Source organism: Chroicocephalus ridibundus, chromosome 2, assembly GCF_963924245.1.
Source record: "Chroicocephalus ridibundus chromosome 2, bChrRid1.1, whole genome shotgun sequence".
Classification (NCBI taxonomy): domain Eukaryota; kingdom Metazoa; phylum Chordata; class Aves; order Charadriiformes; family Laridae; genus Chroicocephalus; species Chroicocephalus ridibundus.
Window position 1 is genome coordinate 154582239 of NC_086285.1, and position 15776 is coordinate 154598014.

Consider the following 15776-nt stretch of genomic DNA (forward strand, 5'->3'; position numbering starts at 1 on the left):
ATGTCACTATGCCCACAATTTCCACTATGCCTACGTTTTCCTATCTTTGATAATACTGAAGGAGCTCTTTTCTTCAGACATAACTATTTTGCCTTCAGAAGTGAGCCTGTTCTTAGTCATGGTTCACCTTTCCTCACAGCAGGAGATGTCAGGAGAAACCGTAGGGCTCCTGCAATGAAGGTCTAAAGATTTTCTTTTCCACTTGACACTAAAAATGAAGGAATGATACCTGGAGGCTAAGGAGAATGCTAGACACTAGGCACGGTGCAGCAATGTACCCTGCGGTTCACTCTGAGCGCCAGTTGCACATAGCCTTCCTCTGGGTATGTGAAAAGCTGGACATGCCATCAGCTAGTAATGCAGAGGGTCAGCTCAAAGTCTCCCTTCTACACTTGCCTAGCACTGCAATGGCAACTAGACAACAGTCATACTTCCTCAACCTCAACAGGAAAATCCTTATTCAGCTAACAATGAACTATTTAGCTCATTGTTAGTTTGACTCCAAGCTCATCTCTGAGCAATGACCAACGCAGGAGTATCCCAGGAGACTCTGTGACTCATAACGACTCTTGTAATCCAGTTTCTCTGCTACTTGTTCCTCCAGAAAACCACTTGTTTCTACCAGCAGTAAATTATCTGTGTTGCTACACACCCTCCAGGGAACTAATCAGACCCATGAATGACGGGGTGGGACCACATTTCTTTTTATCACTCCTCTACTATGCTATGAGAGTATTTGGGTAAAGAGATTCACTTAGCACAACATAACTCACCCTGAATTGTTCCCTTCCTAGGAATTGATATTCCCCAAAATTAAGCAGAATTACACTTTTTAGGATCTATAGTAATAAACTCATTTAAGCTAAACACTTTGGTGTTAGAATCATTAATGGGTAAAGATTTAATGACTAATTCAAGGCACAGTTTCTTGAGGAAATGCAATGCTTTTTAGAAGTTCAAGCCTAGGGCTGCTAGCCTCACTCACAGCGGGTCAGTTCTTACTAGTCCTACAGAAGTGGCACGGTAACATCCCTGTGGGTAGGCACAATCACACTGATACCTTCTCCATCCCTCATCTTTACTTCTGTCCCCAAAAGTCACTAAAATATGCTTGCCAGACCAGGGGTCCAAGTTCTGGAACCCTCTGGACACACCAAGACCACTGGCTGACAAAATCCAGAGGTGTCCTTAATGCTATAATTGTCACGAACAGGCTGTTTTCCTGATCTTTAGGAGGAAACTCAGAGCTGGGAGAAAGTGGAAGAGGAGCAATAGACCAAGGTCTGCCCGAGACTGGACCAGGCACTTTCTTGCACGTACAATATCAGGGAATACATGTCTAAATTGAAACTCTGGTCTCTTTTAGGAAGGAATGACTGTTGCAGTCTCTCGCTGCATGACTGAGGAAAGCAAATAACTTCTGTTGGGTTTCTGCAATGGAAAGGTGGGAACTGCCCGTTTCTTCCATCCTTCACCTCTCCGACCACACCAGCTTCATCCTTTCTTAAACAGAAAAAATAGACAAAACCAACCCTTTTACCCACTATGTGCTCATGTAACATTGGGCAAAGCTATACCAGCTGGAACAAGCAGACCTGGTGTGGCTGTTCCTTTGCTAACTACAGAAGAGGGGCAGGAGAGAAGCACAGCACAGATGTTCGACCTAGCCAGGCATAAGTGAGATCAGGTGTTCATGCAACCCCTTCCTGCAGCACTGGGTCCTAGTTAATAAATTTTGCCAAGAAGCCTAACTCACAGGCCAAGCCAAATAAAAGAGGCTATCCCACACAGGAAACCTGGCAGGTAGGTCCATACAGCTCTGCACCATGCCGTGCAGACACAAGCTTGAGCCTGCGCTAACTCAAATATTATAGCTGTGTTTTGCAGAAAAAATATTCATGTTATAATTAAGAACTTGGGCTGTATCACAGGTTTCACTGTTAGCCAATGAAAATTCACTGTGGTGGGTAAAGTACCTTTGGTTTCTACATGAAATGGATGGAGCCAGGAGCACAGGAAATGGTGTCTGACTATTTAGGATTTATGGTCTGTTACAGCTCGGCACCCAAACCATTTTACCCAATCGCAATATTATGTTTTTCCCATGTTTTTTCTTTTCAGTATTTCCAGTCTGAACCTTTCTTGTTTCAGTTTATGCCCACTGCTTCTTGTCCACCTACCTGTCACCACTGTGAAAAGCCTGGCTTTGTCTTCTCAAAGACACCCTCATAGGTCCTAGAAGACTGCTATGAGGTCCACCTGAAGCCACCACTTCTCCAGGTGGCTTCCTTAGCCATCCGGTTCCCTGAGCTCCTCCTCACATGGCTCTGGCTCCAACCATCTTGCGGGCCCTCGGCTGAACTTGGCTCCAATTTTTCAATCCCTTTCCTGTACTGGGGGCTCAAAAGGACACAGTGTCTAGACGTGGTCCAACATGTGCTAAGCAGGAGGATAATCCCTTCCCTCAAGCTCCTGTCTGTGCTCCCTCTAGCACAGTCAGGATGCTGTTAGCCTTCTTCGCTGCCAGGGCACGCTCCTGATGCACGGGCAGCGTGCTGTCTGCCAGGAAAGAGCCTTCTCAGTAAAGCCAGTCAGCCCTAGCCTGTACTGATGCAAGGGCTCGGCATTCCCAGACAAAGGAAACTTTGTGTTTGTCCTTGCTGAATTTCACAAGGTTCCTGTTGGCCCATTCTTCCAGCCTGCCTCGGTCCCTCTGTATGGCACCCCTGCCTGCCAGCTTATTTACCGTTCCCTCCAATTTGGTGTCATCTGCAAACCTGATGAAAGGGGACTTCATCACCTCCTCCAGGTTATTGGTGAAGATGTTAAACAGGACAGTCCCAGTATATAGACCCCTGTAGCACTCTACTTGTCCCCTGGGTAGAGAGCAACTCATTAACCACTCTCCTCCAAGCCCAACCATCCAACCAATTTTTAGCCATCCAGACTATAAAATCCTAACTCAGATGCAAGAATGTTGTTGAAGACATTTTATTATAGAACACAATCAGGCTGGTCAAGCACGACTTCCCCTTGGTAGAGCCATGCTGATTGTTTCCAATCACCTTCTCCTTCATATGCCCAGAAATGTGCTCCAAGAGGACCTGCTCCATTAAGTTCCATGAGGAGCAAAGCACTGTTGATCATCTTATAGTTCCCTAGTTGCCTTTTTGAAGGCTGCAACATTTACCTATTTCCAGCCATTAGGAACCTCCCATGATTGCCATAAACTTTCAAAGATGATAGACTGGCCATGCAGAGACATCAACCAGTTCTCTTGGCACCTTGGATGTGGTCTGTCTGATCCCATGGAGCTTTCCAGTCACTCTCTCAAGTAATCCCCTACTCAAGCCTCAACTACTGCTGGTAGTTCTCTGAGCCCTTTCCCTAAGCACAGAGGAATGGGATAGCCTGTTGGTAAAGGCGGCAAAGAAATCATTGAATACTTCAGCTATATCTGTGTCTGCTGTCACTATATCACCTCCTCTGTCCAGCAATGGTCATGTTAGATCTTGAGATCTCTCTCAGAGATCTTGTTAGGTTATACATGGAGAAGATTAGGAAGGCAAAAGCCCAGCTGGAGCTCAACTTGGCCACTAACATTAAGGACAACAAAAAAAGCTTTTATAAATACATTAACAAAAAGAAAGCCAGGGAGAATCTCCATCCCTTACTGGATGCCTGGGGGGAAAGTTGCAACCAAGGACGAGGAGAAGGCTGAGATACCTAATGCCTTCTTTGCCTCCGTCTTCAATAGTCAGACCAGCTATCCCCAGGGTGCTCAGCCTCCTGAGCTGGAAGATAAGGATGGAGAGCAGAACAACCCACCCATAATCCAGGAGGAATTAGTCAGTGATCTGCTTCTGCACCTGGACGTACATAAGTCTATGGGGCTGGATGGGATTCACGCAAGAGTACTCAGGGAGCTGGCAGGAGAGCTCACCAAGCCTCTCTCCATCATTTATCAACAATCCTGGTCAACAGGGCAGGTGCCAGATGACTGGAGGGTGGCTAATGTGACGCCCACCTCCAAGAAGGGTCAGAAGGAGGATCCGGGGAACTACAGGCCTGTCAGCCTGACCTCGGTACCAGGAAAGATCATGGAGAGGATCATCTTGAGTGAGCTCTTACGGCAAGTGCAGGGCAGCCAAGGGATCAGGGCCAGCCAGCATGGGTTTAGGCAAGGGAGGTCCTGCTTAACCAACCTGATCTCTTTCTATGACCATGTGATCCGCCTTCTGGATGCGGGGAAGGCTGTGGACGTTGTCTGTCTTGGCTTTGGTAAGGCCTTTGACACCGTCCCCCACAGCATTCTCCTGGAGAAGCTGGCGAATCATGGCATAGACAAGTGTACTCTTTGCTGGGCTAAAAACTGGCTGGATGGCCGTGCCCAGAGAGTTGTGATTAATGGGGTGAAATCCTCTTGGCGGCCGGTCACCAGTGGTGTCCCTCAGGGCTCAGTTTTGGGGCCGGTTTTGTTTAATATCTTTATCAGTGATCTGGATGAGGGGGTTGAGTGCACCCTCAGTAAGTTTGCAGATGACACCAAACTAGGTGGGAGTGTAGATCTGCTTGAGGGCAGGAAGGCTCTACAGAGGGACCTGGACAGGCTGGATCGATGGGCCAAGGCCAACTGTATGAGGTTTAATAAGGCCAAGTGCTGGGACCTGCATCTCGGTCACAACAACCCCAAGCAACGCTACAGGCTTGGGGAAGAGTGGCTGGAAAGCTGCCCAGCAGAAAAGGACCTGGGGGTGCTGGTGGACGGCCAGCTTAACATGAGCCAGCAGTGTGCCCAGGTGGCCAAGAAGGCCTACAGCATTCTGGCTTGTATCAGGAATAGCGTGGCCAGCAGGAGCAGGGAGGTGATCGTGCCTCTGTACTCGGCACTGGTGAGGCCTCACCTCGAGTACTGTGTTCAGTTCTGGGCCCCTCTGTACAAGAGGGACATGGAAGTGCTGGAGCGTGTCCAGAGGAGAGCCACCAGGCTGGTGAGGGGTCTGGAGACCAGGTCATAGGAGGAGAGGCTGAGGGAGCTGGGCATGTTTAGCTTGGAGAAGAGGAGGCTGAGGGGAGACCTCATTGCCCTCTACAGCTACCTGAAAGGTGGCTGTAGAGAGGTGGGTGTTGGCCTCTTCTCCCAGGTGAATAATGACAGGACCAGAGGAAATGATCTGAAGCTGCGGCAGGGGAGGTTTAGATTAGATATTAGGAAGAATGACTTTACTGAAAGAGTGGTCAGGCACTGGAACAGCCTGCCCAGGGAGGGGGTTGAGTCACCATCCCTAGAGATGTTTAAGAAATGTCTAGATGTGGCACTTCAGGGCATGCTCTAGTGGCAGAGATTGTAGGTTGTTTGGTTGGACTCGATGATCTTAAGGGTCCTTGCCAACCATGAAGATTCTGTGATTCTGTGTGTTTCCCTTTCTCGACCTTTTTACACTAATATAGCAGTGTAAGCTCTTCTTGTTCATAGAACAGTTTGCGTTGGAAGGGACCGTCATCTAGCCCAACCCCCCTGCAATCGGCAGGGACATTTTCCACTAGATCAGCTTGCTCAGAGCCCCATCCAACCTGACCTTGAGTGTTTCCAGGGATAGGACATCTACCACCTCTATTGGCAACCTGTTCCAGTGCCCCACCACCCTCATTGTAAAAAATTTCCTCCTTATACCTAGTCTGAATCTACCCTCTTTGAGTTCAAAACCATTACCCCTTGTCCTATCACTACAGGCCCTGCTAAAATGTCTCCATCTTTCTTATAAGCCCCCTTTAAGTCCTGAAAGGCCGCAATAAGGTCTCCCCAGAGCCTTGCCTTATCCAGGCTGAACAACCCCAACTCTCTCAGCCTGTCCTCAGAGGAGAGGTGCTCCAGACCTCTGATCATTTTTGTGGCACTCATCTGGGCCCCCCTTCAACAGGTCCATGTCTTTCCTATGCTGAGGACTCCAGAGCTGAGTGCAGTACTTCAGGTGGGGTATTACCAGAGTGGAGCAGAAGGGCAGAATCACCTCCTCCGACCTGCTGGACACGTTCTTTTGATGCAGCCCAGGGTACGGTTCGCCTTCTGGGCTGCAAGTGCACATTGTCAGCTCATGTGCAGGTTTTCATCCCCCAGTACCCCCAAGTCCTTCTCGGCAGGGCTGCTCTCAATGATTGCTGTGCTTCCCATCCAAGTCTCAATGCATTTAAGCTTTGGATTTCCTGAGGCTACCACTACATACTCAAGCAATGTTTCTAAATTCTTCCACTGCAGCCTGTCCCTGCTTCCATCTCCTCCATACTGCCTTTTTACATTAGAGCTCCACCAGCTTCCTGCTTAGCCACACCAGTCTACAGATAAATCTGCTTGTAGATGTACAGTGAACACAAAACAGCTGCATAAGATCTTGCTTTGTCATAGCAGGAATACTTCAGTGTTCTTCCTGATCTTCAGTGTTCTTCCTGCTCTTGGAGAGACAGGTTTTTATGATCTCCTATATTCTGAAGATTGTCACTTCACTCAGTGCAAGCAGTAACTCCTGCCCTCCCCAGGTCCAGAATGCACATAAAATACAGATGCTCATGGTAAATATAATGTTTTTAAAAGTAATTCTAATAAAAATGATCACAGAATCAATATATCCCATTAAGAATGTATTTTCCTCAAACATTTCAAACAATGCCACTCAGGCATTAAGCAAATCCACTTCTTTCACTGCATTTAATCACCTTAAATCAATCACCTTAAAAAAAATAAATTAGCATCTAGAGAGCAATGGAGTGCCACAGTCCTGATCATAATCACACGAGTATATTTAGTTTCACATTCAGTCTTAAATTGTAGTTGTAGTTCAACTGGCTGAAATGGTTATTAAGAGATGTAATTTGACACTGTGTATGATGATAAAAATAGTAAACATGTCACAGAGAGAGGTTACATATGGTTATAATTTATGGTTATTTGGAAAGCATTGCTCTAGATTGTCTTGTTTTAATAGGTTTGCACAGGTACAAAAGCCATGAATTGTCATTTCTTTTTTCCTCTCTCTTTTCTTATTTATTAAAGTCATATGTAACCTACTCAACATGCATAAGAAAGAATGAGCAAGATCAAAGCAACGGCTTAATGTGGGCCGCTTTTATGCTTGTGTGGTAAGGGAGAACAGCAAATGGTAGAAGAATTCTCTGCCTACCTGCTGTGTGCAGTGCGTCCAGGGCTCCACCCGCTCCTGGCCTGGAAAGGTTTCTCCATGCAGAGATTTCAACACAGGGAGGAAAAGTTTCACTTGATTTTTGTTAAGTGGGTGGGACCAGGAACTTGCATCGCCCTGTTTTGCAGGCAGCAATAGCAGCCTACCGAAGCATAGTCGCTAACCACACAAAAATCATTGTGGCTGGGAAGTGTGTGTGATCACGTGCATTTCTGAGTTCTGAATCCCCAAGACCATTAACATCCTTGGTGCTATACCTACGCTTAAATCCCATGGAATTCCTGCACCTAATCAAGTGCAAATCTACAGATGTTGGGGCAGTAAAGGGGCTGTAGCTCTTCATTGGTACGATGCAGTACAGCATGAGCGCATCTGCAGAGCCATGACCTTCTCATACTGTGCGATTTCAGTATATATCTTCCTCTCTCCACCCAGACACAAACTGCATTTGTCTTTGCTTACGTGTTTTTTTCTTAAAGTAGCCAGATGCCAGTTATTACTTTGGTCTTACTTTCAGACATAGTTCAATCCTTAAAAGTACAACAAATATAAGTAATGTTTTTTTGGAAACAGATTTCAGTCATGAATCCCCTGTTTATTTTTTCCCCTGAGTAGATGTTTCAAGCCTTTTCTATCTTATTAACCTCTCAGCAGTGAATTGTCTAGCAAGAGATGCTAATTTTCCCAACTTCATACAACAGAAGTCTTTATATCAGTTGCCCCACAACATTCCCTGAGCACGTGGGGTACTCTACCATGTGGAGGGTGGAAGGAGCAACAATGATGATCAGTCAGTAGAAGATTAAGTAAAACTGTGCAGAAAAATGTGAATACAGAGTTGGCGGATGCCTGGCATGTGAACTGTGGAATTTATTTCCCACTGTGAGCCAGTTTCTAGGTCTTGAAAATGCTTTAAATCTTGTCAGAGGAAATCTAAAAGGTTGTCAGTAGATCCAAACAGAAATCTTAATTCAATAGCTTAGGAACCCCAGAGCTTTCTGCAAGTTCCCATATGCAAGAGAAAGCAGTTTATCAGGACCTGAAGAAGTAGAATACATTTTCTGCAAAACCAAGGACAATTACAAGCCTTTCCCTGTGAAAGGCAGGCTTTTTCCATTCCTGCTTTCTCAGATATGAACCTTTTCCGGTGCAGACGCATACCAGTAGACCCACTAAAGTTTAAGCAAAGAATGTATATCACTGCACTGCACTGTTTTCTCCTTGGACAGCACAGTGTGTGACAGATGGCAGAGACCGTGCATGCCATGCCACTAAAAGACTCTCATAAAAGAGAAAATAACAGAACAGTAAGAATAATAGCAGAAGAACTCTACATCAAAACTATCCAAGTAGCCAAGAGAGTTTCGGAAACAGAGGAGGGAAGGTTATAGAATAAAGACAGGTATCCTTGCTTATCATCCCCAGTTGTTCTAATTACATGTATCTCATTAACTTCTGAGGATTCAGGCCGTGGTTCCTCCCAACACGTAAGGATCTGATTCGTAACGGAGATGTCACAGTGCATATTCTATCATCAGTCCCTATATTCATCCTCTTTTGGTCATTACAGACAGGTAATTTTCTGTGTGCATGGAAAAGGGTATTAGCCTGTTCCTAGTCCAATGCAGCTGAGGCTTGCTAGAAAAGCTGGAAATGAGGGCCAGCGGCTTGTACTGGTTGGAACCAAATGGAAACTAGAGGAGAGATTTGGAAAACATTGAAGAGAGACCCTGAGAAGCACAGCCCAGCATTGGTCCAGAGACCAATGCTGGGGGAAGGAGGTATAGAAAACCTTGCAGGAACACAACACAATCCTACACTGAGAAAGATGGGGAGGGAATACGGGAGTGGATCGACAGGATGAGGGGTAACAGTTTTAAACTAAAAGAAGGGAGATTTAGATTAGATATTAGGAAGAAATTCTTTACTGTGAGGGTGGTGAGGCACTGGAACAGGTTGCCCAGAGAAGTTGTGGATGCCCCATCCCTGGAAGTGTTCAAGGCCAGGCTGGATGGGGCTTTGAGCAGCCTAGTCCAGTGGGAGGTGTCCCTGCCCATGGCAGGGGGGTTGGAACTACATGATCTTTAAGGTCCCTTCTAACCTGAACCATTCTATGATTCTATGATAAGATGTTTTGAATTTTGCTAATAAGGTTAGCAAAAACATGAAAATAAAAATTTTCTATAGAACAGCCAGACTGGGACATGCAAAGATGTCCCTGGAAGAAAAGAGGTTGTTTAGGCTTGAGGTAAAGTTGCCATTCAGTATCAGGCAACCAAAACGTGGGTAGATGTGGATGCCACTGATCCCCTGAACAACTGCTTTGTGGGGCTGGAAGGACTCTCGGCAGAAGACAATCAGTTTAGTGTGCAGGAGGCTGGAGAGAGTTTTGTATCCACCATAGATCCAAGAAGGAAGGAAGGTCTTATATTTACTTTGTGTTTACCTTACCACAGATCACGTGAGACTGTGACTCAGCTTTAGAGATATCACCTGCACTACTGACTGGCGTGAGAGGCTGAGGAGCTCAGAAGTCTCTGGAAGGAAGCTAGGGCAGGCTGATATGGCTTCAAGCCTGGATAGGTTTGCTCTAGGAAGTTACCCTGCTAGGCTTTGAAAGAAAGACAAACACAGCCCAGACTGTTATTTGAGTCATTTTAAGCAGCCTTTATATTTACTTCCAAATCACTACAGAAAACACTGAACTAGTTTAGTCCAGGGATTTCTCTTACCTAACTTTAGTTATCTATAAAGGAGACGTGCACATCAGGCCCAGCCACCACAAACTTCTTTTGCAGTCAAAAAGCAGACACAAGTAATTCAAGGATCTATTTTCTATACTTACTTTAGTAGAAAATAAATTGTTTCTCAAAGGTGGCTATTTCTTACCTGGGGTCTAGCCAGGTAGCTCAGAGATACACATAGGCACTTGGTCAGCTGAATCCCACCCTGATCTCTTTCACTGTGCACCAGAAACCCAAAGGGACTTCAAGCAAGGTTAATTATTTCTTTCCAAGTATAGCTAGATTTAGAAGTGTATGAAGACAACATTAGTCCTGTACAAAAAATTACATCTTCAAAGTGCCACATAAACACTAAATACACAGCAATCAGAATATACTCTCAGTAAAATAATGCACTGAATACTGACCTATTTATTCTTTTGCTATTAGGTAAAATTAATGAGCTGTGGTTTTTGACCACTGATTCATCCTTCTTCCAAATACCTGTGGATTAAAATTTAAGCTAGTTAAACAGCTCCACAAAATTACTGTTAGGCAGAAAATGGCAAGGCAAGTATTTGAAATGCACTGCTACATACTGTAAACACTCGGAAGGATATGTGAACATAAGGTCCCATCCCAAATCAGATTCCAGAGTAGCAGAGTTAAGTTTGTTTAAAGTTGCAGGGAGGCTGCTGTTTTCAGTTTGTTTGGTTTTATTTTTTAATTACTGCCCTGTAAATAAACGACAAAATTTTCCTGGTAGCTAATTCATCATCCCTTTCCCCCCCCTCATCCAGCATCTCTCAGAACAATGTGCAAGTCCACTGTGAGGAGTTAGTTACTGTAGAGGATGAAAACACTCACTACATAAGAAGAGCATGAATTGGATAGATATCAGGAAACAAAGCACAAAGTCAGACACTAATGAACACAAGGAACAATTAGCAGCTGTGACTGAATTAAAATATTCATTAACATTATCTGTGTGAGTAAATTCTGTGGTTGTCACACTGAAAATCATAAAGGGAAAGTGAGATAGTTGGTCTTTAACTTATTTTTCATAGTCTAAACCACAACTTAGCAGCGTGAGGATAGCACAAACCACCTTCCTTAATGATTCGTAAGTTAAAGGATGCTAGCAGAACCACAGGTTGTTTTCTATGCAGAAATTGCATACATAATCTGTGTAATATTTCTTCACTAAGAACGCCAGGCTAACAGGAATGCAGTTTAACTGGTTTAGGATTTATGAAAGAAAGGAAAAAAACCTCAAGCCTATTTGCTTTCCTGTGAATCAAAACCTACTTGATCAAATGCTTAAACTTACCAAAACATTGTGAAAGAACCTGAGGCTGGGTTCAGTAGGAACTGAGTGGCTGAGGTAGGCCTGAAGAAATATATTCACAGGAATTCCCTGTTTATAAATACTTGTCAGTTCATTGCATTTGCAGCTGAGATTCTTCCAGCCTCTTCCCCAGAATGGGAATCTCATGCAGGTGGGAGTAACCACGGATTTTCACAAACTCATGTTTTTTATAAATACATTGTTCTCACGTGTTATACTAACTTCTGATGTTGTTTCAGCACTTGGTGAATCAGAAACAGTTGCGCTTTAGAACTTGCCATCAGTAGCAGGACTGGTTCTCAGAGGATGTAAGCACAGCAGCGGGTGACATTTCTCAATCTGACATCAGAAAATTGTGCATTAGAAATAGGGTTTGTGTTCTGTAAGGGGCATCCAGCTCCTGCAAACATCTGAGTGCCCTATGGGAGTTTATCATTGCAGAGGACAGGCAAGCTCATAATCTAAAATTCAAGGTTACAGAACATGTATTTTTGCTTAATCTAAGTAACAAAAAATGAGACAAATGCTGATATATTGTGACCCATTCATCTCTATTGAGACTCTTGGAGTCTGCCAGGATGTAAAACGCTGTAAACTTGACTCAATAAAATACATTCCAGATACTAATTTCCCAAAACCCGCCTGTACATAAGAACATTCAAACACCTTGAATCTTCAATTGAACCATTTGAATTTCATAAAGAAATCAACATTCTTTCAGTATAAACAGATAATCACTGTGATTATCTGATTTTTCCCTTTATTTAATATGGGCACAGCAGCACAAGGTGTCTACAGGTGCAGAAGCGCAGCTCACACCACAAGAAGGCTTCTAGAGGCTACGTCAGCCTTTCTATCTAAAAGAAAAATCATAATAATGGTGTTCCATATATCATCTTAAAAGAGAAACAAAGTCCGTGTGCTGTACATTCCATAAAGAACATAGCACACGGCAGTGTATCTGGATCGCAAGTTTTGTGGTTTTTTTTAAACTGATCTGTTAGTACTGAAAATTCATTAATTTCCGCACAAGGCTAACCAATCAAAGAGAAAAAAGGAACAGTTTTGCTTTGGTCTGCCCCACTCTGTACCCTCACTTTGACTAGCTCTGATGCAAAGGATGCAGAGGGAAACCACAGCTGGGGGAAGAGGATCATTTAATTTGGCAGCAGCTCAGTTACACCCGCTTATGTGTGGCTTTAACTACCACGAGAAAGCTCATAAACACCAGCGGCACAGTATTCTCAGAGGCTGGGGTCAAAGACAGTTTTGAGATGAAGCATAGTCAGTAAAAGGATTACAGGTCTGCCCTGACAGCGATTTTGTTGTTGAAGAGCTTCCTCTCAGCCTTGTAACTCGAATAGTTACTGTAAGTAGCAACAGATGCCAGTAAAATAACACCCTGCTATTGTAAGCAAACTGAAACTAACTACAAATATACAGAGGCTATTTATGATTCACTTAATGATGCCTGTACTTAAATTCAAATAGCTCTTTACCTACTACCAGTCATCAGATAAGGCCTAATTATGTGTATATATTCTAAAACTAAGATACATCCTTTTTATTTACAACTGAATTTACAACTCAGAGTGAGTTGAAACTATAGACTTGCTCCTTTTGCAACAATGGTTTTATGCTATTTCAAAGCAGAACAGAGTATTTGTATGCAAGCATATTTTAATTTGTCTCCCCGCTTCTCCTTCCTGAATTCATTCATCACAGAAAGAAGCCATCACTCACTTTTGCCTGATTATCCTTTGCCTTTTATTGGATTTTTAGCCAGGAATTCGCTCAATAAAACAAACAGCCCCCAAAAAGCAAACAAACTGCAATGGAGGAAAAAAAGTGACTCCCTGTCAGCACTGATAGTTCGTCAAAACACTAGATATGTACTCCCGACCAGCAAGAGATAAGATCGGAAGCCAACGCGTTATGATTAAAGATTCGTACATCAAGACCTGACTGATGACAGAGTGAGAAGAACCCCATGCTACCAGCAGTACTAATGGCACAGTGCTGTGCTGCCTCCTGCCTTGGCAGCACTTAGACAGCAGGTCCTCCTGCCTGCGCTACTCCCTTAACCAGCCAGCAAAGGATTCCCTGCTTTAAAAGGCACCCTGAGACCATAGAGAGCCAAAGTAGCCAAGTCAATGCCTTTCCTCTCACAGCTCTAGGCATAGAAGACACTTCTGCAGGAAGAGGCCACATCCAAAGTACCACCACAGGATAATGCACCAGCCAAAAATCACTCCTTAGAGCAGCTCTGAGACCACTTTAAGCTACTCTGGGGACCGATTTGGTAACCAGCCATCCCTGGGGCTGGTGGACCAAACAGGTGGCACATTTATCTTCATCTCCTCTTTCTGGCAGGCATCCCAAGCTTGGTTTAACTGGATCAAGCAAGTGATTTCAACAGTTATTTTTCCCTTAGTTTGATGATGCAGAAAGGGGCAGCATGCAATCAAAAGCCTGGCCCTGCCTGTTGAAGTGAAAACTGTCATGCTGCCTCCCAAGAAACCTCAACAGTGTGGTGGTATTTGCACTCTAATTCATAATATGCACTGGTCCAACCATGACACTGAAATTCTGTTACCACTGAGTCAATACACTATATAAATGACGCTAAAGGGTTTCCTTATCATTCACTTTATGCAAACCAGTTTTATGCCTATTTAATTTCACTGGCTAAAGAGGAATAACTCCTGAGATTGCACCAGTATGAGATTAGACTCCTACATGCAATTTCCAGGAGCACATTAAATTAATTCATCCTTAAACAAAACACTCTGTGTTTTACATAATCAACTTCAGGCTTTCTATTTTTGATATATAACTAACTAGGGGATTAAGAGAGTCTGTGTTCTTTCTTAAGAAAGAGCAGCTTTGCAAATCTAAAAGAAACACATAGGGATTTTGGGGGCAGCTTCCTCCAGATCAAGAAAGTAACTGGAAGAAAGAAGCAGATCATGATACTATCAGAAAAGCCTTGCTCAGCTCTGGCTTAGGGAGATCTGTTTGTGCAGATCTGCCTGTGAGCAAACAGAGCCACATGGGTAGAGAATAGAGTTACTGTCATTTATTGTTTTTAAACTTTCCACCCCTTTGGCTATTTTGACAGACCACCCTTGTGCATGCTGCAACACCAGACATGAGATGAGCACAGTTACATCTGCTTCCAGAGGTGCTTCTGGTAACACACTCAGATACGGTGTTAGGGACCATGAATTCTTATATTGACGTTACTTTCACCTGTAACTCTACTGTCCTTAAAAACACTCAGCTCTTCCACAAGCATCATGCCATACATCACAAAAGGTAGTCTGAATCTTGCAACGTTGGACTGCTGTATAAGTAATTTTCATATCCAGGATGATGTACGTCTGTTTTCTCAAAATATTAATTTATCACTTCTAATCCCTTGAGTCTATATGTGACGGTTAATAGCTGACCACAGATTTTCATAATTTAATGCATTTTTCTAACGATTAGTCATTTGGGGGAAGGGAAAAATTACAACATTCAGAACCAGGTATTTTAATTTCAATATATATTGAAGATATGCACATATTATATCACTACACTTGGAATTTAAATCATCAATAATTTTTATTTTCTAAAAATGATAGCAACTGTGTTTTGCAGTTCTGCTACAAATCCAACTGTATGTTAGGCTGCCAAAAGCATAAGAACATGAAAGGGAAAAAGACTGAACTTTATGTAACAGTCATTTAAGAGACTTTTTAGTCCTTCTGGTTGTATAGACAGACCTTTCTATGTACAGTGAATCAATATACTCCTGTCTACTTGTTGACTCTGGTGGACTTGAAGCAGCATCATTAGTTTACCCTGTAACATGCCAAGATGCAATTACTTCCATAAAAATGCTATTAAAAAGCAGTCCAACACAAACATGTGGTTTTGCCATGGAAACTTAAAAATGCAATCCTGATACCAGTCTCTTAAAGAATCCAGATTTTTAAAGATTCAAACAGTATATGAAGAATCCCACATGGAATTGAAGCAAATCCTACCACTAAAAATAATTTAAACAGCTACTTTCATTTAAACAATCAGGATTTAGGAAGAAGTATTGCCATAAACCTACTTTAAGGCTTTTTGTATATACATACATCTAACAGTGAAACTTAGACTTTACTGTGAAAACCTCATAAAATTCAAGAAAATCAGTGTTAAAAGGAATGTACAAGTTAAAAGGAATGGTATTTACAAGCAAGAAAAAATGACTGCACATGGTATGTAATCATCAGTAAAATCCACTGCTGCTGGAGTTCACACAGATTAATTGCGTGGCTGGATAATAAAACTGGAAATCTTTATGACCAAGTGTTATTTGTACTTCCTCTGTATAAGATAAGGATAATCATATTTCTTGTTCCGAATCATAAACTGATCCACCCAGTTTTTCACCCACTCAGATTTCTCCCTCTGCAGGGCAGTCTCAACAGATTTAGGGCCAGACTGTGAAATTAATTGGACATATGGTCTCCA